The following is a 20084-nucleotide window of genomic DNA, read 5'->3' on the forward strand; positions in this document are numbered from 1 at the left end:
TCATGTGGATGGAGATTTCTTTTTAAAACGGAAGAAGGAAAAACTCTGTTTATAAAAATACCCGTGTACGTGTGGACATGGCCAGTCACATTAGAAACACTCTGATGTTTTTATTTAATTTGATTTTCAAAGATCCCATAATGAGCGATTAATGGCCAGTTTTCCATGTTGAAATTTCCTTTTGAAGCAGGAAGTTTTGGTGCAACATGTCACAGGGCTTGTCAATTTTGTAAATATCCAATATTGTTTATTTACGTCACAGCCTTAAACATGAATTGCCACTTTGCTACTTGTTAGTCAGTGTCAGGTGGTTTAGGGGGAGGGACTTTCTCACTCTTCAGAGCATCTGATTGGACAGAAATCTGTGTATCATCACATAATGGATATTTTTGGCCCTTTTTCTGTATTTATAAATGCCTATTGTTTCAAAGGAGTTCAGTAGCACATAGAAGAGCTCAGAGCTGATAGACATGAACTAAAAGCAAACAACTCCTGTTTTGAGCTAATTTGATCTTTAATAAAACCTTTATTTTCTAAAGAACGTTACGTCATTTGAATATCAATTCTGATTGGTCAGTTTTGTAATGAGAGAGTTTATGCTGTAAGCCTCCTCTGGCATTCATACAATAATTAAAACGTGTCTGGGCTTCAGCAAATAAAAGAAAAATACATCTTTTACCAAATATGTTTCCAAGTTCTGCACTTTATTATATCATCTGATCACCTGCTGTTCTCTTATTGACCATCAGTGCTGTACAGAATCACGTGACACAATAACAAAGATATCCAGGCGACAGATAGAAGACTTTTGAAAGAGTAGACTGTCAAAAAGGATGACTAATACTTCATTTATTTTACTGTAAATATGGCATTTAATGGACAATTACACATAAGCTAATATTACAACTAAAGTCTGGTTACACAGTCCTGTTCTCTAAACATATTTTGGAAATGTGTTTAAATTAAACGTACATTTATATTGTATTGTTATTTTTTGTGCGTTTGCATTCAGTGATGTTATTTTCTTGTTGAAGAAGGGAACTTCAGCTATTTCCGCTGCTGGACATTAAAACAGTGTTAACCACACGAATGGCTCCTCGTCTTCCTCTGGTCTTTCTGCTCATGATTCACGGTGAGTCTCTGATACATTCACATTAGAATATATATTTAATTGTATTTGCAAAAATACCATAATGAGTGAAAAAAAGCTGATCGGATCATGAATATTTTTGGCCATTTTCTCAGAAGAAAGTGTTTAGTTCAACTAAAGCCACAAAACTCACATTTTAATGTCACTGGGTATTTAATAAAATCAGCTTTGATTATTTTATTTTTCTCATTTAAAAGCAAAAAAAAGTTGTTCATTGTTTTATAGCACAGCATGTTGTTCTTGGCTGATTTCTTTGCTCTGGTTTCACTTCTGTCTCTATTTGTTTATTTCTGTAACATCCTCCATCAAAGCTGAAGTCATTCACACTCAGATCATTAATAGCAATTCATATATTCTGAGAAGATGAGCTTATAATATTCCCTGTAATAAGTCACTGTTTTTAAGTAAAAAGCATTATCATGTTATGGTCCAGTGTAACTGATAAAACATCATTTTCATCCTGATGAATTCTGTGTTTCAGGGGTTTCTGGTGCTGGTTGGGGTGTGAGTTACAGTCCTTCACACATCTGTGCACTAAAGAACTCATCAGTGATAATGAACTGCACTTATACCCTACTGGACATCAGATCAAGAAAGCGTTCTGGACCAAAAACCCTGTAAAGAGTGAAGAGTCTCCAGATCTGTCTGAGGATCCTGAATACAGTCAGAGGCTTCAGTATCTGGGAGACACACAGCAGAACTGCACCATCAGACTGAGTCATGTGACACAGAAAGACGAACACAAGTACTGTTTCAGATTCATCACATGACTGGTTATCCAGGAGTGACTCTTACTGTCACAGGTGACTTTCATGAGGCTGAGCTCTTCTTCTGTGCATTATGTTGAATAATAATCAGTGTATGACAGCAGCACTAGATATAATGTGTGTGTTGTGTTCAGATCTTCAGGTGGAGGCTCCTGAGAGAGTGACAGAGGGTCATAATGTCCGTCTGACATGTAACAGCAGCTGCACTCTGACTGACAGAGCAACATTCATCTGGTACAGAAACTCACAGCCATTAACTGAGAGAAGAGACGGAAACAATCAACTCCTGCTGCAGTCAGTCAGAAGAGAGGATGCAGGCAGATACAGCTGTGCTCTACATGGACACAGTTACATCTCTCCTGCTGCTCGTCTCAGTGTCACGTGTGAGTACAGATTAACTTTTCCTCTTTAAAGTTTTCTTTCAATCGCTACCAAAGTTTAGGACTATATTTTTCTGATAATGGTCAATAAGTTTAATTGTGGCTCCTGTGATATCAAATAAAAGAGGGAGTCAGTCCCAGACACAGATCACGCGTCTCTGAAACACAGCTGAAAAGGAAAAAGTCAAACTGATGACCTCAACTATAATATTGTGGCTCCAAATATAAATGCATACATGTTCAGAGCAGTGGTGTGCTGGTGGGATTCTCTTGGTTGAAATTGCATTGGGATTGGAGGGGCAGCTCGATAGGACCAAAAGGGCAATTTACCATTGACGATTAAAGAGCCATGGGGACTCCACTGGTTCAGAGTGTAAATAATAAATACATTTAAAAAAGACGATATGCTTCCATCTGACATCTGGATACATTCAATGAGATATTTCTCCTGTAGATCCTCCAGAGAATCCTGTGATCTCCATCAGTCCATCTGAAATAGTGGAGGGAGATTCAGTGACTCTGAGCTGCAGCAGTGATTCAAACCCTCCTGCCACATCATGCATCAGTTTAATTATGATGATCTTCATCTTTCAGTTCATCCTGGTGCTGATAGGAACGTGATTGTGATCGCAGCAACATCTGGAGGATTATTCATCATCATCATCATCATCATCATATGGTTTATAATGTGAGTTCAATTATAAACTGCATTAACTTCATAAATGCACTTTTATATTGTATAAGTTCATTTTGGTGTAACAGAAGGAAATGGATCGGCTGTGTGTGATTATTAATAATCTTTTAAAACGTTCATATTTTCTATTAATTTAATGCTGTCGTCCATATGTTGTTAATGTCATTTTAACAGGAGGAAACAAAGGTGTGTTAAAACTGAAGATAACACAGTGAAACAGGTAAAACATTCAAACTTTACAGAAGCAGAAAATCAATCGATCAGCTGTTATGTGTGTTTCAGACTGTAACTGTACAGAATGATGAGAAACTAAAAAGTCTTTAGCAACAGAATCCAGCAGAAAAACCTTTAAAAACTCATATTTCTCTCATTTTAGCCCAGTGCTTTCTGAAACTGTATCTGCAGCGTCCTCAGGTGGCGTGACACATGATTTAAGAAATTAAAAACATAAAAACACTTATTTACATTTAAATGTTTGTTTAAACTTGTTGAACTCTTCTCAAAACCCGAACACAAAACATAAAACATGAGCAGCCGAGTCTGATTCACAAACAAATGACTCGTATGAGTCTGTTGTTTTAACAAATCACTAAAAGCCTGATGAGCTCAAGATTTATTGGTTTGAATCAGTCTGACAAGTCCATTTTCCCCCAAGAAAAACTTATATTTAATATTGTGCTATACATTCTTGCTTATATTACCTGCTATTATTTTCTTTCTCTGTCGCTGTAGATCTCTGATCCCAGTGAAGACACATATACAGCTCTTGAGCTCAAGTCCACGACCTCTGACCTGTACGACACACTCACAGTAAGTGAGACGTCAAAGTCAGATCATCATCACAGATGATCACATGACCGATCTCTCGCTGTCTTCCACACAGACCGTTCGTCCCAGACCTCCTGAAGACTCTTGATCCTAAACATGAGAATCCATCAGTAAGTGTCTGAACTGCAGCTCCTCTCCATATAATCAATACAACTCTCTTCAGTTCTAGTTTGATTGTTTTATGAAGCTTGTGGAAGGTTTATAATGTTGTTGATGAACTTCAGTCAGTCGTTCTTCTTTTTTCTTGTTCAGATCAACAGGAAGATGCTGCAGTGAGAGGCGGAGCACAAAGGAACCAATCCTGAGCTCTGTGGGCGGAGCCACATATGATTGACAGGTGTCATTAGTGAAGAGTTGATGAAGCGTTTCATTTTCTTGTTGCTTAAATACATGATGTAACAGTGGAATAAAATGAAAGTTAAAAGCTTGTCGTGTAAATATATAATGTTAAAATTATACAAGCTCACTGTTTTCTTATTTTACATAATATTCCTGTTTTAATTGAGCATTTTACCCTGATATACTGAACAAAGTCATAATTTTGCACCTCACAATGGACAATGTATTATTTTATGATGTCAAAGTGCTCAATATTATCAGTTTCTGTTATTCTGTCTTTGTGTTTCCCTCAAATCCTCAAACTAGCACCAGAGGTCAGCATCTCTGCTCCTGACATCAACATCGATGTGCATCAGCTGTCAATCACTATTATTCATCTTCATGTGTATGGTGTTTTATACTGTACTGTGTTTAAAGTGTTTAAACTTCATATGTTTGTATTATAATTCAGAACGCATCTATTCAGCATCTCCTCTGGTTTCTTCAGTCTCTGTTTACTCTGTCTTCTAACCTCATTATTAGTTGAATGTGTTTGCTTGTGTTTCCTGCTTCAGGCGCAAAGGACGTTACGTCATTTGAATATCAGTTCTGATTGGTCAGTTTCGTAATGGGAGGAGTTTATGCTGTCAGCCACCTCGGATATTCATGAAGTAATACAAACTCGTCTGGGCTTCAGCGAATAAAAGAAAAGTAAAATAAAAAGAAATGTTTAACCAAATATGTATCCAAAAGAGATTTGAATGTGTAGAATGTGAAAAATAATTAATATAATTTTATTGTAAATATGGCTTTTTACTTAGGATGGCTTTGAGTTGTTTAATTGGCAATTCGTTTTAAGAGAATATAAATGTAATGGACAAAAACACTAGCTTATATTAAAGCTAAAGTCTGGTTACAGTCCTTTTCTCTAAACACCTTTTGGAAATGTGCTCAAATTAACTTAAATTGCTATTTTCTTGTGATGTTTAGTTAGTTTGAGTTCAGTGATGTTATGTTCCTGTTGATGGAGGGACCTTCAGCTATTTCCGCTGCTGGACATTAAAACAGTGTTAACCACACAAAGCCAGTAAAGCTACAGATACAAGTGCATGTGTTAAAAGAGTCAGTCATTTAGCTGCTGTTGATCTGATGAGCTTCAACACGGTAAGACAAACACACTCGTACTTCAATGAAAACTGATGATTATTTCTATAGATGAAGCTCATAAAACACATGATTCCTGACATGAGAAATATCTTCTGTTCATCTCAATGATCAGTTAATTTAAACACACTGATGCTGTGCATTAATAATCTTCAGATGTGAATAGATCTTACTAACACTAAGAGCTGTTTAGGGTGATGTGCATGTACTGTTGATGAGTGTATAAGTGCTGATTAATGCTGTATTATAGATATATTTGATGCTGATGTCGGTCAGAATGGCTCCTCGTCTTCCTCTGATCTTTCTGCTCATGATTCACGGTGAGTCTCTGTTACATTCACATTAGAATATATATTTAATTTTATTAGCAAAAATCACATAATGAGCGAAAAAATAGCAGTTTTCTGTGCTTTATGTTGATGTACTTCCTTTTGAAACAGGAAGTTAAGCTGATCGGATCATGAATATTTTTGGCCATTTTCTCAGAAGAAAGTGTTTAGTTCAACTAAAGCCACAAAACTCACATTTTAATGTCACTGGGTCTTTCATAAAATCAGCTTTGATTATTTTCTTTTTCTCATTTAAAAGAAAAAAAAGATGTTCATTGTTTTATAGCACAGCATGTTGTTCTTGGCTGATTTCTTTGCTCTGGTTTCACTTCTAGAATATATATTTAATTTTATTAGCAAAAATCACATAATGAGCGAAAAAATAGCAGTTTTCTGTGCTTTATGTTGATGTACTTCCTTTTGAAACAGGAAGTTAAGCTGATCGGATCATGAATATTTTTGGCCATTTTCTCAGAAGAAAGTGTTTAGTTCAACTAAAGCCACAAAACTCACATTTTAATGTCACTGGGTCTTTCATAAAATCAGCTTTGATTATTTTCTTTTTCTCATTTAAAAGAAAAAAAAGATGTTCATTGTTTTATCACCTGCACTTATACATACCCTACTGGACATCAGATCAAGAAAGCGTTCTGGACCAAAAACCCCGTAAAGAGTGAAGAGACTCCAGATCTGTCTGAGGATCCTGAATACAGTCAGAGGCTTCAGTATCTGGGAGACAAACAGCAGAACTGCACCATCAGACTGAGTCATGTGACACAGAAAGATTCACACAAGTACTGTTTCAGATTCATCACATGACTGGTTATCCAGGAGTGACTCTTACTGTCACAGGTGACTTTCATGAGGCTGAGCTCTTCTTCTGTGCATTATGTTGAATAATAATCAGTGTATGACAGCAGCACTAGATATAATGTGTGTGTTGTGTTCAGATCTTCAGGTGGAGGCTCCTGAGAGAGTGACAGAGGGTCATAATGTCCGTCTGACATGTAAAAGCAGCTGCATTCTGACTGACAGAGCAACATTCATCTGGAACAGAAACTCACAGCCATTAACTGAGAGAAGAGACAGAAACAATCAACTCCTGCTGCAGTCAGTCAGAAGAGAGGATGCAGGCAGATACAGCTGTGCTCTACATGGACACAGTTACATCTCTCCTGCTGCTCGTCTCAGTGTCACGTGTGAGTACTGATTGACTTTTCCTCTTTAAAGTTGCTTTTGAATGTTGTCATGATTACATATCTTTGATAAATGGTCAGTTTTGTGGAAGCTCTTGTCCTTTCTCTAAAATCATAAGTCATACAATTATTTCATTAACAATGCTGCTTCAATGCTATCCTGTATCTTCACATCATTCATCAGTGTGTTAATTATGATGATCTTCATCTTTCAGTTCATCCTGGTGCTGATAGGAACATGATTGTGATCGCAGCAACATCTGGAGGATTATTCATCATCATCATCATCATCATCATATATTTTATAATGTGAGTTCAATAGAAAAAAAAAACAGCTGTGATTGTATTTGTTCACTTTTGGTTTAATGAAGAAGGCAATTATTTATAATTAAGCATTTATATTTGATTATATTAGTAATATTAAAAAAACAGCATTCATATTTTACATGAATTGAATATAGTTCTCCATATGCTGCCAATTATATTATCACAGGAGGAAACAAAGTGTTAAAACTGAAGATCTCACAGTCAAACAGGTAAAGAAAAAAAATCTCAGTATTTTACATCACAACATTGATTTGATTTCATCTGATGTGGCACTTGATCTGAAAAGTTTGTGACAAACTTCTGTGTACTGAGAATCTACACTTCAGATCAAACTGATTTACGTCTCTTAATTAATAATGATGTATTTTCTTGTCTTTCAGAATGATCTTTATGCTGATGTGTCACAGAGAGTTTCAGTTCATGACGAGCCTCTTTCTGAACCTGATACAGTCAATGATGCTCTGTATGCCAGTGTGAAACCCAGCAGATTCAGAGGAGAAACTCCTGAATTTTATCTGAGCTGTAACATCATTGTTGTCCTGTTTGTTTGTTTTTTTTAGGCGATCAAATGATCAAACTGCGAAAGAGCCTTCAGCGATCTACAGCAGTGTCAAATGAGAGAGTGTATTATGTTTTATTGTGTATTAATGTGTACGTTTTATATATATATATAAAAAAATCCATGTTTTACTTTGTATGTTCTTACAACTACGGTTAATGCTTCAATAAACCTGTTTGGTTATTAACCTCCATGCAGTCTAAGCAGTGGTATAGGCAGAAATGTATTTTTGGTCGGGCCTGGGCAAAAGTGGGCAAGCAGTATTAAAGGGGTCATATGATGCGATTTCAAGTTTTCCTTTCTCTTTGGAGTGTTACAAGCTCTTGGTGCATAAAGAAGATCTGTAAAGTTGCAAAGACTAAAGTCTCAAATCCAAAGAGATATTCTTTATAAAAGTTAAGAGTCAACCACGCCTACCTAAAATTTACTGTCTTTACATTTATTTTGAAAGATGAAGCTCGCGATTATGGTAAGGGGTGTTACATTTCCGACGAGTGCTTGCGGTGTTCGTCCAATCACAATGCACTGGGTCAGCTGGCCAATCAGAGCAGACTGCGCTTGTCAAAGGAGGGGGCTTTGTTGAAAACTACGTGTTTGAGAGAGGCGAGGCATAGAGGACCTACAATAATGTACAGTATTTGAAAAATAATGTGTTTTTTGAACATTAAAGCATGTCAACATATTCTGTTACACCAAATACACAAAATAATGATCTTTAAAATAGCATCATATGACCCCTTTAACTAACAGATGGAGTCGGATTCAATATTCAGGGCTGCGTTTCTCAAAAGCATAGCAAGCTAAGTTGATCGTAGAGACCATTGGTGGCAATATATGATCTACTTAGGCCTTCGATGCTTTTGGGAAACACAGCCCAGGTCATTTCAATCTTCTTTTCTTTGATCCTATTGAAAAATAAACACAGTGGAAGACATGCATAGTAAAACTACCACGTCTCCGTCACCTTCAAGAACGTGCCCATCGTCAAGATATCAAAATCACTCACAATAGCCCCAATCCCTACATACTGTTGCAGATTACAATAGGCTACTCAAACTATAAAGTTGTGCTGTGTAGAAAGAATCTCTCACGCCAGGTCACTAATGCATGTCTGCTCATCTAATACGAATATTACACAACCCTGCTCCAACACACCTGCCTGTAATTATCAAGTAACCCTGAGCACCTTGATTAGCTAGTTCAGGTGTGTTTGATTGGGCTTGGAGTTGAAATCTGCAGGACGATAGTTCTCCAGGAGAAGGGTTGTAGACCCTTGTCCTAAATCCTTGATCACTTGGAATCCGTTATTGAGTTTGTTATTTATATGTTTTCCCTTATGAATTTGTTTGATGCAGCATTCTATATGTATATAGTTGTGTTTGGGCTGTTCAAAATAAAAAAATAAAATAAAAAAAAATCATATATCATAGAGTTGTTTGGGGTGGGGGTAAATTAAGCTCAGTCTGCAAAAGTGCAATAGTGTTGCATTGTGGTCTATGGAGCGGTCTGAAGTGCACATATGAAGTAGACTCACTCCCTCGGTCAAAATCAAGGGGTCAAGAATCTGTCCATATGTTCACAAAGGGGAATGCACTTCAAAATGGCAGTGGAGATTCCTCTGAGGGGAAGTGCTTGGGGAAGTTCGGGCGAGTGTGTTTCTAAAAGTGAAGTGGAACGCACACATGGTAGAAGATTATATGTCAAAGAACACTATTAGCATATAAAAGATCTCAGAACTGATATAGAGGAACTAAAAGCCACAAAACTCACATTTGGATGTCATTGAATCAACATTGATTATTTGGAGTCATTCACACTGATGTTCAGTGGTGGATACAAGCCCTTTCGGTAAACCTTACTATGAAGCCCGTATTTATAACTCATTATAAGAGTATTCTTAAGGCATTATAATGAATGCATAATGGATTATAAAAACCTTATAATATGTTGTATCATCTCATGAGTAATCATGACAACAGTTTTAATGCATTATAATATTTACTTATTGATAGTTATAGCTTTTAAGATTATGGCATTTATAATACACAATGAACACAATGCATCCACTTAACTTACAATGGATTATATTTCCCATAGTTATAATGTTTTATAAATCTCATATCTTGCCATTGTTAACTTGTTACTTTACTTAAAGCAAAGACCACTTATAAATAACAACAACAATAATAATAATAATAATATAAATAAAAATATATTTTTTTCTTAAACAGCCATAAGATCAGATATCTGATCAGATGAATGTGTAATATGGCACATTTGATTTTAACTATATTTATTGTAATATCATTAAGATACTGTACAGATCTCAAATAAATTCTGATCATTTTACTCTGAACTACTGAACTAAATTCTAATTATGAAGCAATTAGATCACTATTTTACTTTAGTTTTATTGCAGTAATGTTGTTCTCTTGTTGAGGAAGGAACACTGATATTTCCGTGTTAACCACGTATAGTCTCTTAGCCTAGAGCTATAAGTGCATGTGTTTAAAGAGTCATTTAGCTGCTGTTGATCTGATGAGCTTCAACACGGTAAGACAAACACACTCGTACTTCAATGAAAACTGATGATTATTGCTCATATAACATACTTGTCTTAATGTGAGAAATGTTAAGAATAGGGTGATGTGCATGTACTGTTGATGAGTGTATAAGTGCAGATTAATGCTGTATTATAGATATATTTGAAGCTGATGTCGGTCAGAATGGCTCCTCGTCTTCCTCTGATCTTTCTGCTCATGATTCACGGTGAGTCTCTGTTACATTCACATCACAAACACTCTGATGATTTTATTTAAGGCCTCACAATGAGTTTTTTTGTTTTGTTTTTAATGTCCTCATGATTTTGGGAGAAAACGTTCTTAGAACAAGATTCTTGGAACGTCCTTTAAACATTTAGAATGACAACAAACTTCAAATGAATGAGGTTGTGTTTGCTGTTTTAAAGGGGTCATATGATGCTGCTAAAAAGAATATTATTTTGTGTATTTGGTGTAATGAAATGTGTTTATGCGGTTTAAAGTAAAAAAAACATTATTTTCCACATACTGTACATTATTGTTTCTCCTCTACACCAAGAGCTTGTAACACTCCAAAGAGAAAGGAAAAAATGAAATCGCATCATATGACCCCTTTAAAAGAACATTCTTGGAACATGGGACAGTTTTATAGCCTGTCCCATTGATATTGTTCAGAACTTTACTCTTAAATTGATGCAAGTGTTAGAATTTAACACTTTCAAAACAATGTTCATGAAATCACCACATATTGTTATTAGTTTTTGATGAATGTTCTCATAATGTTTGCATAATCTTTGAAAAACATTCTTTTAACATCCTTAAAATATTAAGGATCACTAACTTTTTAGCTTAAACAATGGGGTTGTAGTTAAGGTTAGATGCTACACACAAAGTCCCCTGTGTCTAACACTGCTCAATGTGACCGTTAGTGATGACGCCTGATATTAATGAGTAAAATCACTAAAGGAAAGAGGAACAAACATCAGAAGTTACCATTGTGGTGATCAGTGTTTCCCGTAGTTGGGCACTTGATCCATGATTTTTATTTGTTATCTTTTCTCTGGCTACTGTATCAAATTGTTCAGACAACACTATTGCTGTATCAGAAGAACTCAAAGATGGTATAACATCAAATGACATTGATTTAATTAATGGTGGTATCATGTAATTAACTTTTTTAAATATTGTACTGACAAAGTGATTCGATTATACAAATCAGATTTTCAGAAAAACTAAATTATGTTGCAAAGTTAATAACAAAAGTTCTATATATACGCTCACAGACATCAACAATCAGCATATGAAGTGCAACAATGGTGACACACAAAACTCATTCATGGCTCCTAGCATGCATTGCGGCATAAAAAACATATGCAGTTGAATTATTTTGCTATATTTATATTTTAACATTATTTGCTTGTCACCATGGTTAAGGTTTGTATGATGAGTGTTGATGTCCAAGTGTCTCTCAGCCTTTAGACAAGAATGCAGTTTTAGAAAAGCGCATGCAGATATCGTTAGTGTTACAAGTGATCTTTCTTTCACAATAACTGAATGGCTAAATGTTTAATACTTTTTTTTTTCAGTAATGCTTCAACTTCAAAACTTTTTTACTTCAGTAACAAATCTGCATAAAAAGCAGTTGTTAAAACCACTTTAATGCAGGCATTTTGTTAAATTATTAATACAAAATAAGTTGAAAGAACATATCAAGAACATTATACTAACCTTAAAACATTTTAACGTTTCCATAACCAAAATAGAATGTTTAGAAAACATTCTTAGAACAAAAATTGGTTTGCTGGCTTGTGCCTTTTATAAATATCCAGTAGTCTTCTGTTATTTGCTAGTCAGTGTCATGTGGTTTAGGAGGGACTTGCTTATTGTTCAGAGCATCTGATTTGACAAAAATCACTGTAGCGCCAGATCATGAATACTTTCAGCTCATGTTATTGGAAGTGAATATGTATGTTAAATAATTATTGTGTCAAAGGAGTTCATTAGCAGATGAGCTCAGATCGGATAGACATGAACTAAAAGCCATTGTGCTTTTAATAAATCAACTTTGATTCATTTCTTAGACTTGTTTTTCATTATTCAATTAAATTCAGTTTTTTTTGTATAGCGCTTTTCACAATACACGTCATTTCAAAGCAGCTTTACAGAAGATGCTTGTGTATACATTACAATTTAGAGTGATCTGTTATCAGAAGTGAATGTGTCCAAGTAATGTTCATTTCACAGATGAACAGTTCAAGGTAATAGAATCATACAGCTAGCTAACATGAATTAGCTTAGGCAGAAGCACATTAAAGCGATTACAGGTGTGATCATAATGATTACAATATAGAGAAATTTTGGCAGCTGTGCATGTCGGTTCAAGTTGGCGTCATCTGGGGTCCTCGCAGGGGTCAGCACAGCGTCAGCGCCAGCGCCACGGGGGGGCCAGAAGGGGCCCGGCCCGGCCATCTCGGTCACTGTGCCCTCTCACCTCTGGTGCCGTCTCCGTAGTGGGCGCCCTGATTTTAGTCGGTGAGGCAAGGTACTGCCCTGGGAAGGTCTCCCAGGCTGTTAAATACACAGATTAAAATCGAAATGTTTTCATTTCGGTTCGTTCTTAGCAAAACATTTTTTTTTTTCGTTCAGGTTATGCAGCGCGAAATAAGAATAGTACTGCATTTAGAAAGAATTCTTATTAACTTTGCTATTATTCTCGAATTATGCCTTTACTGTATGACCTAAAATGAGGGAGTAGTCTATTTGATGTTTTAGCTGTTTGATCGCGCCGGCGCCTCACGCGCACTAAGCTACTGCATTCATTGGAAACAGCGCAGCCGTTCACCGTGCCGTTCGGCATGAGAGCCGGTCCACTGTGGAATATTTTTGCTCATTATGATATTTTTCGGTTGATACTGGAACGCGCGTGAACTACAAAGCCTATTTTACCTAATAAGGCTAATAGTTTAGCTTCAGCTACATCACAAATATGGTCAGGACACATTTGGATTTGTGCCTGAGAGAGGTAAGCCCAACTTTACCTTACGTTTCTTTATAAATTAATTTGTTTTGGCATGTTTATTGCTAAGCATATATTATTATATACTGCAATTATATTTATCCATTAGAATTATATATTTTTAAATTCTTATTCTGTTCTGATACGTTAAATTTAAAGGATTTGTTGTAAAGTGAGGGGAACTAAAATATCCTATAGTGTTCATAATGTTGGTACATTATAACATTATTAGGCATGCCGCTATTATTTCTGAAAATGCAACTTATACGAGACGTATCTTTGAGTGTTTGTCCGAAAACTGGTTTTGCAAGAGAACGCAAAAAAAATTTCCTCCCACCCCGATTTTTTTTTCCACCACCATGTCCCTTTAGGGGCTCCGTAGAATTCTTATTAACTTTGCTATTATTCTTGAATTTTCAAACTGCTAACACTTTGCAGTTTCGAATTATGCCTTTACTGTATGACCTAAAATGAGGGAGTAGTCTATTTGATGTTTTAGCTGTTTGATCGCGCCGGCGCCTCACGCGCACTAAGCTACTGCATTCATTGGAAACAGCGCAGCCGTTCACCGTGCCGTTCCGCGTGAGACCCGGTCCACTGTGTCATATTTTTGCTCATTATGATATTTTTCAGTCGATACTGGAACGCGCTTGAAGTATAAAGCCTATTTTACCTAATAAGGCTAATAGCTTAGCTTCAAATAGGCTACATAGCGAATATGGACACATTTGGATTTGTGCCTGAGAGAGGTAAGCCCAACTTTACCTTACGTTTCTTTATAAATTAATTTGTTTTGGCTTGTTTATTGCTAAGCATATATTATTATATACTGCAATTATATTTATCTATTATAATTATATATTTTTAAATTCTAATTCTGTTCAGATACGGTTAAATTTAAAGGATTTGTTGTAAAGTGCAGGGAACTAAAATATCCTATAATGTTCATAATGTTGGTACATTATAACATTATTAGGCCTGCCGTTATTATTTCTGAAAATGCAACTTATACGAGACGTATCTTTTTTTGGCTTTGTTTCATCATGTGACTTTCTCATCACCACCTGCTTTTGGTGGTTATCAGTGTATTACAAAGGTACAAAACAGATTTTAGTACTTCAATAGGTTGGTATATAATAATATTTTATCAGTTAATGAAATTACGGTATTTAACTGTAAATTTAAGTTAAAACCGTAAAACCTAAAACGTTGCTACCGTATTTTTTACGGTAAAATTCCGGCAACCACAGCTGCCGGTTTTCTACCGTAAATTTTACAGAATTTTATTTACAGTGTTCTTTTTTCCAATATTTAAGCATTACGGTGACATTTGTTTAATAGGACTTCTTTGCAGTTCTGAAATAGCTGCATGTCAGTCAATAAACCAAAGAGAGACACCTTCATGATGTTCATTACTTACAAGCAGTAAGTATAAGCTCATCTGTTACCGCAAGCTTTTAATTCAGCAATGTGCAGACACACGAATGTTTGTTGTGAAACAATATTGCAATTGCTTAAAAGCAAACCACTTTGAGTTACTAAAAGGGTCAAGAGCCCAACTAAAGCAAACACTGATCTCCATGATGGTGGAGTAATAAAACATCAACATCTGATCCGCTGTAATTCTCAATAACAGCAGGTGTTCATCACTAATGCACAATCATCATTTAATTAGTCACTTAATTATCTCATTAACTTTAACTCTTTGAGGACTTGGGATTTGACTCGAGACTCGTTTGTGATTTGAAAGGAATGACTTGGTTCCTCCTCTGGTGAAATCAGCTGCTGAGTTCATGGGTGGAATTGTTCAGGCTTTTAGACTTGAACACTCATCATACGATCCTCAACAGTGGTGACAATAATTATTCAAACTGCAGTGCAAGATGGGAGTTTTTACTATGTTACCCAGCATGCATTGCAGCATGAAGCATGTTGTTGATTGTCGCCATTGTTGAGATTCATATGCTGGTTCTTGATGTCTGTGTGTGTCTAATTAGTATAAGAGCTCAAATATTCATATGCATTACATAGATTTAAGATTCATTCAATAACTATTAGAGCAACGCTTTCATTGCAAGCTGTAGTTTCACAGAGTTGGTCATTTAAAATCTTAACATAAAAATAATAATAAAAAAAAAGTTAGTTTGAATGTAAACAGGTCAGTGTCCGATGATTATTGCATTACATGGAAACAGCTGCTCACTGCACATCACTGATCTCACTGCTTTATATCACCACAAGCAGTGTTACAGAGAGAGATCTAACACAAGAAGTTAAGGGTCAAGAGCACAACTAAAGCAAACACTGATCTCCATGATGGTGGCATAATTTTAACCAATAAAACATCAACATCTGATCCTCTGTAATTCTCAATAACAGCAGGTGTTCATCACTAATGCACAATCATCATTTAATTAGTCACTTAATTATCTCATTAACTTTAACTCTTTGAGGACTTGGGATATGACTCGAGACTCGTTTGTGATTTGAAAGGAATGACTTGGTTCCTCCTCTGGTGAAATCAGCTGCTGAGTTCATGGGTGGAATAAACATATGGCAGGACTTTTACTTTCTGACCCCTGGATTGACCACCTCTGGCTATATGTTATTAAATTGTGCATAGGCTATATATCAGATTATTTTATTTACAAGTTTCATGTTTGTATTTATCCCGTTTTTTCCCCCGTTGCATCTGAAAATTACTTTCAGAAACATTTTTGTTTTCAAAGCAGCACCCACCCCCCACCCCCAAAAGGAAAAACAAAAATTGTGCCTGCCCCCTCACTTTGTGCGCTCTGGCACCGACCCTGGGTCAGCATCATCTCTTCACAGGCGCTGGGTCATCTGAAGTCTTTCTATGAGGCTGGATCCACGCTGGAGCTGGTGTAATCTCTAGATACCTCAAGATGGGCATCCCAGGGTAGGAACAGAAAGACAGTGGGAAATAATTAGCGTAGCTGCTGTTCATACCGTTTCAAGCAAAAAGTATGTTTATGATTTTTATCTGCTCTAGCTGGGAACAAGGTTATGAGATTCATTATGTGAATGCTTGGCTGAAGAGATGTGTCTTTAATATAGATTTAAACAGTGATCATGTGTTTGAGCCCCGGACATTATCAGGAAGACAGTGCCAGAGTTTAGGAGCCAGATGAGGAAATGCTCTCCATCCTTTAGTGGACTTAGATATCCTAGGGACTACTAAAAGTCCAGAGTTTTGTGAGTGTGATGGAAACAATCAACTCCTGCTGCATTCAGTCAGAAGAGAGGATGCAGGCAGATACAGCTGTGCTCTACATGGACACAGTTACATCTCTCCTGCTGCTCATCTCAGTGTCACGTGTGAGTACAGATTAATTTGTTCTTTTTAAAAAAACTTTTTATTTATAAATTTCACAAACTTTTACCCTAAAGACACAACTCTTCCATCTACACTTGACCCTCTAATGCTAGCACTCTCTATTCTACTTATATTCAATCGACTTGTTTTCCTTTTATTTCTTAAAAAAAAGAAAAAAAAAGAACTTGACCCTCTAACGGATAAAACCGTCTGCTAAATAACTGAATGTAAATGTAAAATTTTGGAACTACACATTTAATTTATGTCCTCTCTAGATGCACCAAAGAATGTCTCAGTGTTCATAAATGGATCTGGTGAAATAGTGGAGGGAGATTCAGTGACTCTGAGCTGCAGCAGTGATTCAAACCCTCCTGCAGAAATCAGCTGGTTTAAAGGGGGAAAGTTTGTAGGAGCTGGAAGAATCTACAGCATCTCAAACATCAGCTCTGATCACAGTGGAGAATACAAGTGCAAGTCCAGAAATGTGAGATTCATTATGTGAATGCTTGGCTGAAGAGATGTGTCTTTAATATAGATTTAAACAGTGATCATGTGTTTGAGCCCCGGACATTATCAGGAAGACAGTGCCAGAGTTTAGGAGCCAGATGAGAAAATGCTCTCCATCCTTTAGTGGACTTAGATATCCTAGGGACTACTAAAAGTCCAGAGTTTTGTGAGTGTGATGGATTATAGGGCATAACAATTACAGTTAAATTAATTATTTGATATCTTGTTCTTGGCTGATTACTTGTTTTTTTTTTCACTCCTTTTGCACTGTGCTTTTACTTCTGCTTTTCTGCAACACCCTTCATAAAAGTTGATGATAAACATCACATCATTTATCACTCAAAAGAGTTGCTGTTTTCAAGTAGTAAAAAAAAAAAAGTATCATCATGTGTTTGTGGTCTGTTGTAACTGAAAAAAAAAACATTCTGATGAATTCTGTGTTTCAGGGGTTTCTGGTGCTGGTTGGGATGTGAGTTACAGTCCTTCACACATCTGTGCACTAAAGAACTCATCAGTGATAATGAGCTGCACTTATACATACCCTACTGGATATAAGATCATGAAAGTGTTCTGGACCAAAACAAAAGTTAGAAATGCTGATAATGAGTATCCAGATCTGTCTGAGGATCCTGAATACAGTCAGAGGCTTCAGTATCTGGGAGACAAACAGCAGAACTGCACCATCAGACTGAGTCATGTGACACAGAAAGATGAACACATGTACTGTTTCAGATTCATCACTGATAAGAATACAAGTGCAAGTCCAGAAATGAACATGGAGAGAAATACTCTGACGCTGTGACTTTAAATGTCAAGTGTGAGTTAATGATCATCAGCACCTTGTTCAAAATTTCCAAATTCACAATTTACTAATATTTATTGTGAATTTTAATTTTTGTCCTTTCTAGACCCTCCAAAGAATGTCTCAGTGTTCATAACTGGATCTGGTGAAATAGTGGAGGGGGATTCAGTGACTCTGAGCTGCAGCAGTGATTCAAACCCTCCTGCAGAAATCAGCTGGTTTAAAGGAGGAATGTTTGTAGGATCTGGAAGAATCTACAGCATCTCAAACATCAGCTCTGATCACAGTGGAGAATACAAGTGCAAGTCCAGAAATAAACATGGAGAGAAATACTCTGATGCTGTGACTTTAAACATCATGTGTGAGTTTATTAAATGTTTTTTTTATAATTTCAGCGCACATTAGTAATTAAAAAAATGTATAAGAGGTCTTTAATAATATGGTGATTGTTATTAGACCCTCCCAGGAACGTCTCAGTGTCCATAAATGGATCTGGTGAAATAGTGGAGGGAGATTCAGTGACTAATTATAAAACATAAGATGCTTATTCTCAGTTTTTTTCTCATCTTTTAAGTTCTTATTAGCAATTTTAAAAATGTGTAAAAGGTTTTAAATAATCAATTTGGTGATTGTCATTAGATCCTCCCAGGAGCGTCTCAGTGTCCATCATTCAGACTGGTCAGATCTGGGAGGGAGATTCAGTGACTCTGATCTGCAGCAGTGATTCAAACCCTCCTGCTCTGAACTTCAGCTGGTTTAAGGAGAATCAAAGCTCAGCTGTTGGATCTGGACAGAGTTTCAGTGCACTACAGAGTGGACGCTTCTACTGTGAGGCTCACAATCAACATGGATCGCAGAGATCAGACGCTGTTACTGTCACAGGTGAAGCTTTTATTAACACACTCCTGTATCTTCACATCATGCATCAGTTTAATTATGATGATCTTCATCTTTCAGTTCATCATGGAGCTGATAGGAACATGATTGTGATCGCAGCAACATCTGCAGGATTATTCATCATCGTCATCATCATCATCATCATAATCAGCATCTTGTTTGCAATGTGAGTTAAAAAAACTGCAGAGATTATATATTTTCACGTTTTTTCTGATGTAGTAGAAATGGCTCATGCATTTTTGATTAGTAATCCTTAAGAACAGCATTCATATTTTTTTCTCTGTACATTCTTTCATATGCTGTCAATGTCTGTCCTTATAAAAGGATGAAAAGAAAGGGTGTTAAAACTGAAGATCTCACAATGAAACAGGTAAATCATCCCCAACATGACTTTACAAAAGCAGAAACTAAATTAATCAAATTCTGTCCTATTCTTCTCTACTGCATGAGTGACTCAAGGAAATATACTTTGTATTTTGCATCACTACATTCATGTGATTTGATAAGTCACACTTCTGTGTACTGAGAATCTACACTTCAGACATCTCTTAATTAATAATGATGTAGTATTTTGTATTTCAAAAATGATCTTTATGCTGATGTGTCACAGAGAGTTTCAGGCCATGACGAGTCTCTTACTAAACCTGATACAGTCAATGATGCTCTGTATGCCAGTGTGGAACCCAGCAGATTCAGAGGAGAAACTCCTGAATCCAGAGATACTGAGGAGATCCAGTACACAACTGTTCAATTTCACAGAAAGAAAGAGACGAACAGACCGGAAGACGATGAATGTCAGTATGACGATATAAGAGTTCATCAGCCTGATGCTGCCGAGAGGTGAGAAAACAAAAACTTCATCAGCACAGATCATCTAATCAGAGTTGTAACATCGTCCTGTTTGTTTTGATTTTTCAGGCAATCAAATGTTCAAACTGTGGAAGATGCATCTGTGATCTACAGCACCCTCAAATGAATGATACAGACCAGCGAACACAAAGCCTGTGCTCGACTGTTTAATGAGTGATTGTTGGATAATTGTACAGTTAATAATTTACTCATCTGTTCAAACCACAACCACTGTAAACATGTTCAACACCCACATTAAGATGCATTTGTTCTTTTTTCGTAACAAAATTTTCCACCATTTGGAATTGAACCATTTCATCTTCAGACCATGTCAACTAAAACTAAATTAATTTGATCAGTCAAACCATTTCCAAATAATGCGCAAACAAATTTGTCGAAAAGCTCACCAAAGTGGAAGTGAATT

At 36.3% G+C, this 20084-nt stretch overlaps 1 long non-coding RNA gene and 1 pseudogene across 1 annotated transcript; both read left to right on the top strand.

The window, feature by feature from the left end:
* Positions 1–1089: 1089 nt before the first annotated feature.
* LOC107752400 (B-cell receptor CD22-like) lies at positions 1090–19901 on the top strand (annotated as a pseudogene).
* On the top strand, positions 3728–4144 carry LOC107752407 (uncharacterized). The gene is made up of 3 exons (XR_001641352.1): positions 3728–3801; positions 3875–3929; positions 4072–4144. It is a non-coding gene; the product is annotated as an uncharacterized LOC107752407 (long non-coding RNA).
* Positions 19902–20084: the final 183 nt, after the last annotated feature.

The sequence above is a fragment of the Sinocyclocheilus rhinocerous genome, unplaced genomic scaffold (assembly GCF_001515625.1).
Source record: "Sinocyclocheilus rhinocerous isolate Xijiao unplaced genomic scaffold, SAMN03320098_v1.1 scaffold1372, whole genome shotgun sequence".
In the NCBI taxonomy this organism is placed as follows: Eukaryota; Metazoa; Chordata; class Actinopteri; order Cypriniformes; family Cyprinidae; genus Sinocyclocheilus; species Sinocyclocheilus rhinocerous.